This window comes from Sciurus vulgaris, assembly GCF_902686455.1.
Source record: "Sciurus vulgaris genome assembly, chromosome: 19".
In the NCBI taxonomy this organism is placed as follows: domain Eukaryota; kingdom Metazoa; phylum Chordata; class Mammalia; order Rodentia; family Sciuridae; genus Sciurus; species Sciurus vulgaris.
In genome coordinates this window covers 21,031,563-21,037,422 of record NC_136480.1, presented here as the reverse complement: position 1 = coordinate 21,037,422, position 5,860 = coordinate 21,031,563, and the positions used below count along the sequence as shown (strand labels likewise).

Here is a 5,860-nt window from a genome sequence, read left to right as displayed (position 1 = left end):
ATTGGACTCCCTCAACCTTGGCCTGTGAAGACATATCTGAGTATGTCTCCAAGGAAGAAAGACAGTGTGTTAGATGCTGTTTAACCCAATATACAAACCTCCACGTTTCAACAAGATTGAATGAATACCAGTCAGTGGTTCCTTGAAAAACCTCTAACCAGAGAAGCCGGAAGCAATATGGCGGGAGGGAAGGAGTGGCTCGGGTGAATCTGCCAAGAAGCTCTCTGATTCCACTCACGTGAAGCGACAGTTGGAATGGTTAGAGGGTTAGGGGATGGAACTGTGGGTGAGGTTTCCCTCCTGGGCCAAACCCCTTCCGGGCACACTGGCGGTCTTGACCGATGACCGTGCACTTGTTACGGGAACCAAGCAGTGAAAACATGGCAGCAGCTTTCAAATGCAAAAGCAAACAAAAAAGCAGGCTCTGGGCTTCCAGAAACTTCCAGCTCTCTACAATTTCTTTCAGAAGGAGGGTGCAGTGGCGCGGACCCACGTGTTCTTGGCCCCTATCCCCGAACCTGTGGTGAAGACGCTAATTGCAGAGTGATTTGGATCCCTCAGCGGATCCTTTATGGTTGGGGTTAGCTCAGCTCGAACCAGAGCAGAGGCAGCTGCTCAGGGGAACTTCATGGCACTCACGACAGTCCAACAGCTGGAAGTCACATCGTTTGTGACAAAGGTAGATGTTTTCCTTTTCTTTTCCTCTGGAATTCTCTGAGGAGGGGCCTCGGGGGGATGACATCATAGGCTATCAACCCAGAGCCACTGGACCCCAGAACCTCACCGGAGCTGGTCGGCCAAGATCCAGGCACCTCCTTCCGTGGCAGCGGTTCATCCCCAGCTGGAGGAAAGGTGAGCAGTAATAACCTCTCCAAAGCACTCATCGGGCGTGACCTTAAATCCGCGTGATAACACGTCCCCGGCCCCAGATTTGGAGGACCGCCAAGGAAGCCTCCGCAGAGCATCTCAGGGAGCCAAGCGAGATTACAACATCTGGGGCCACGGCCGAACATCTAAAGGGGCAGATTGCTCGGAGAAGTGATTTACCCGAGACCTGCGGGGGAGGCCAAGTCAGGAGGGCAGGGAGGCCTCGTGGGCTGGGAGAAGGAGCCAGGGAAGGCTGCTCCGTGAGTCAGAACCGGCCCAAGCCAAGACGGTACCTGAGGACAGAGCAAGGAATATTCGTGGAGAGGGCGGGAGACCTGGGTTCTGGTCCCAGCCTGGCCCCTTGTTTTTTGACAGCCTTCGCTGGGCCTCACGGTTTTCCTCCATGGCCCACTGATGAAGTCAGCTATCGCGTCTCAGACGCCTTCAGAGGCCAGGCAGGGAATACAAAGTGTGAAGGAGGTTGGGTGAGACAGTAAGGAAGCAGGGACCCAGCTGATTGTGGCTAATCAAAGAGCATCAGCTCCTAGCCAAAGGGTTTCGGGTGCAGGGGGTTAAAACTCTGCTCTGCATAACACACCCCGGGTCTGACCTGCTACAGACCACCGTCCTCAGGCCCGCGGATCGGATGAGGCCCGGTGTCATGGCTGCTCTAAGCTTCTGGTGCTGGAGATTCTTAAATGGGTCAAGTGAAGACATGCCTTACTCCTAAGGAAGTGGGGTTGTGGGCTGTTCTCATGGAGAATGTGGGCTTTGCAGCGATCTGGGTGGGTCCCCTGCTCTGTGACAAACGAGGAGTCCTTCTTCCATTGCTTGTGCTTCCAAAGTTCAACCACTTTGAAGACCAAAAGGCTTTGGGCAGGTGTACAGAAACCTCACTTGCCAGCAGAAGCAGACTGCGCTATCTGGGGGATCATTTATGCTGGAAGTTGGCAGTGATCCTTTTGCCCAGGGCCAGATGGTAGGTGATGTGGGCCACCTGGTCTTTGCCACATCACCCAACCCCACTCAGCAGTAAGGTGCCCCGAGGAGTGGGCCAAGCGGGACTCCCAGGGCCCCGGGGCTGCTGCCTGCCCCGCCGCGTGGTAGTTTGCTGATCCCTGATCCCTGGTGTGTACCATTTAGCAGGAATCGTTCACATGTTTTGCTGCAGAAATATTAATGGCTGATGCCTCGGCCCCTCTGGGGTTACGGTGGGCAGAGTAGGGTGCACAAAGATGCCGTGTGCTTCTCCCTGGATCCTGTGAACACGTGACCTTACACGGCCAAAGGGACTTTGCAGATATGATTCCACGTCGGAGCTCGAGCTGCAGAGGGGACCCTGCATTAGCAGGTGGGTCCCAACAGGAGGGCGTGAGATCGGAGTCAGAGAGGGTGGGATGGATGAACCATGGCAACAGGAGTGGAGGTCAGTCAGGGGCGCGTGGAGGTGCCATGCTTCTGCTCGGAGGCAGGGCACAGGCCAAGGACCCAGGTCCCTGTTGAGCGGGAGACGCCTGGGGACAGACGCTGCCCGACCTTGGGCACGGGCCTCCCCACCTCTAGACCTGCAGGATGGTCCGTCCGTGTCGTGTGCAGCCCTGACGTTCATGGCAACTTGTGGCAGCTTGTTAGGGTAAGGAGAGAAATGAATGTGGAGGTGCAGTGTAGGGTGTACGCAGTGACTTTCCTCTCCAAAATATAAGAATTGTGAATTTGAAGATGCATATTGGCTTGTAGGTTCATAGCTGATGGTTTTGAGCCAGATCTTTCAGCTCCTTGAACCCCAGTTTTTCCATCTGAACAGGGGCAGTGGGCAGTCAGCCAGGGCATTCCAACTGGGATTTAGAAACTTCTAGAAAGACCCAAACAGTTTGCCTCAAGTTATCCCGTTGTCTCTCAAACAAGGTGGAGATTGGAAGAAGAACCCCAGAAACAATTTCAACCCAACAGGGAGCCTGTAGATAATACAGACGTTTCAGAAGAAACTAACTCTGTGGCCTTTCAAGGGTCTGCTGGAAGCTCCTGGCTGTCCTGTGAACACCTCTAGGGATTCCAGACCGTCCAGTAGTAACCGTAGCCTGGGCACTTCCTGTGGGCTCCTCCAAGTCCCCTGAGCCCTTCCCCACTGGCTTTGCCCCTAGGGCTGCAGTTTGGATCTGCAGTGTGCGGGAGTGTGGTCCCAGCTGACCCTGGGAGGTGGTGGGGCCGGTAGGAGGCAGAGCCTAGTAGAAGGAAGTGAGGCCACGCCCTCAGAAGGACACCAGGCCAGTGGCCACTTCCCCTCTCTGGCCGCTTCCTGGTTCCATGAAGCAAGCAGCTTTACCCATCACATGCTCCCTGCCATATCAGTCTGCCTTGCCACAGACCCCAAAGCCACTCCAGCCAACCACTGCTGACACGTGACCTCTGAGCCAAAGTAAACCTTCCTCCTCATAAGCTTACTTATCTCGGGCATTTTGTCCCAGCAATAGAGAGCTGCCTGATACACCTAGGATGCCCCCTCCTGCATCCCCTCCTGGCTTCCCTTGTGCTGGGTTCTCAGGACTGGACCGCCTGGAAGCACCCACAGAGGACAGCTGAGGAAGGAAAGGGAAGGTGGGCAGGTGTGACGTCCCAGCTGCCTCCCTGAGGGCCACTGCAGGAGGGCGACGCTCTCCTTGCAGCTCCTCCAACAGCCCTGTCGACACGGCTCTCTCCAGCTCCTGACTCTGGGGACCAATGCCCGTCTCAGCGTTTGTGACCGAGAGGTGGTTGTGACCCTAGGTAGCTGCACGGTCCCTTCTGGAGTCCCTGCCCCTGCTCACACTACATAAGCCTTCCCTTTATGAGGCTCTGCCCAGCTCCCCAGCTGGTCTCCTGTTGGCTTCCTGCGGGGACTGTCACTGACGTACATGACATTGTCCTTACTGAGCACTTAGTCTCTGCTCTGCCCTCACTATGTCATTTAACTGCCCATGAATTCCACGAAGCGGGTATTATTAGTGCCCCTTATGGCTGACACACCAGAACCTCAGAGAAATCAGTCACGGGGCTGGAAAATCACAGGCCAGGAATGGCCCCAGCCCATGTGAGCGCAGGCTCCGACTCGAACCCACGCACGTGATCGCTGTGCCCCAGCAAGGCTCAACACATCACGGCCCTGTTCAGTTGCCCACCCCCGCTCTGCCCAGCACCAGGAGTGACGCAGCAGCTCCATGCCTGGTCTACACCTGCGGAGGGGGCCAGTGTTCCTGCTGGGAGTGCGCTCGCTCGGCTGCTGGGATCCGTCCTGTGTCAGGAGGGGAAGGATTTTGAAAATGTTGAATCATCAGTGAGCTGTGGAGGTGGCAGGTGGGCCAGGAACCAGAAAGATCCACGCAGCAGGTGTGCTGAAACACCACCTCGCACCCGGGCACGTCTCATCTCCAGAGAGCAGGTGGCGGACAGAGGCGTTGTGAGCGCTGACCTTTGAGACCGAGAGCCAGCGTCCACAGAAGCGTGTCAGCTCAGCCTCAGTGAGCAGCTGATGTGCGCCAGAGGATAAAATTTTTGTCCACCAAATTAGAGCCGCTAGAGACCTTTATCTTCAAACTGGCGGTTCCGTAAACCCTGGGCCCCTCTTGGTGCCAGCACAGATCTTTGTGGCCTCCAATTTCTTTTTCAAAACCTCCTTGAATAGCGCGCTCAAGGGCTTGACCTTTGGACTCCGTTTAGCAAGTCCTTAAATCTACCTCATCCCACGGGGACCGGGGTGGAACTGCATGAACTTCACAGTGGATTTCAGTGAGACCGTCATTTCCAACAAACTGGCTAACCTGAGCAAAGAGGAGCTCACTGAAAACTCAAGTTGTAGCCGAATGTGCAGGAGCCTTGGACGATGCCCGGGGAAGAGGTGTCAGATGCACAGGACCCAAGGAGGCTTCCCAAGGCGCGGGAAACAGGTTGGAACCTACTGCACAGAATGTGGGAAGGTCTCACGCAGATGTCTGTGGCCCCAGCGCAAAGGACTTGCACCCAGCTCCTCCTCTGGCTTGCCCAAGAGGAGGAGCTGGTCAGTGCAGCTGAGGCCCAATCTCCCTCCCCGACTTCTTCCCATCCTCTTCCCACAACTGGAGTGGAGAGAGACAGACCTGCCTTTCCCAGTGGAAACAGGCCACCCTTGAAAGCCCTCTGCACAGGACGCTCTGGATACCCGTCTGCGTCTTCAGTCTGCCGTGGAAATCGCCTCCAGGTTTCCTTACACAAATTGTTCCTCTCTCTGCTCAGGAAGCTACTTTCAACCAACAAGAGCCAGGATTTGGAAATCAATAACTCAGCTTCCGGAAACCTCAGGAAGAAAGTCTCCATGTGTCCCATGTGGTCTCTCAGAAGGTCCTCAGTGCTCCTGAGCCGCTGCCCATGAGGGTCATCCGGGCACTGTGCTGGGGAGGGGACCGGCCCTGCCTTCAGGATTGCCCGTCTCCGAGCCTCCTGCAATCTTCTCCCAAATAGGTGCACCCACCTGCACCCAAGGCCCTGCAGGGACCCACACTCCCGACTCCATGCTGAAGGGGCAGGAAAGCCCCCGGTGGGAAATTCGGCCACCGTAGGGTAATGGGAATTAATGGAGAGCCCCAGACGACAGATGATCATCACATCTGCTAACGACAGCGACCAAAACTGATTTTTAAAAGATTTTTTTTTAAGTGGAAACAAAATCATAGATGTTCCCTAATAAAGCTTTTACTTTGCCATTTTGATTCACAGTGAACAGAATAACGTTCTTGGGTTGTGTCCTCATCGTGGTTTGGATGTGAAGTGTCCCCCAGAAGCTCACGTGTGAGATGAGCAGGCAGGTTCAGAGGAGGAATGACTGGGTTGTGGGAGTCTCAACCCAACCAGTGATTTAATCCTAATGGGATTAACGAAGCGGTAACGGAAGGCACACAGGATGTGGCTGGAGGAGGTGGGAATTGGGGATGTGGCTTCGGGGCATCTATTTGTAGCTGGCAAGTGGAGTTTGTCTGCTTGCTGA

General features: G+C 55.3%; 1 long non-coding RNA gene across 2 annotated transcripts; it reads left to right on the top strand.

The window, feature by feature from the left end:
• The first annotated feature begins 768 nt into the window (after positions 1 to 768).
• Positions 769 to 4,078, top strand: LOC306650286. 2 transcript variants are annotated; one of them, XR_013760850.1, is made up of 3 exons: positions 769 to 1,038; positions 1,243 to 2,218; positions 3,410 to 4,078. It is a non-coding gene; the product is annotated as an uncharacterized lncRNA (long non-coding RNA). The 2 variants fall into 2 exon arrangements; XR_013760851.1 differs by having other exon boundaries at positions 1,243 to 3,462; positions 3,567 to 4,078.
• The last annotated feature ends 1,782 nt before the right edge of the window (positions 4,079 to 5,860 follow it).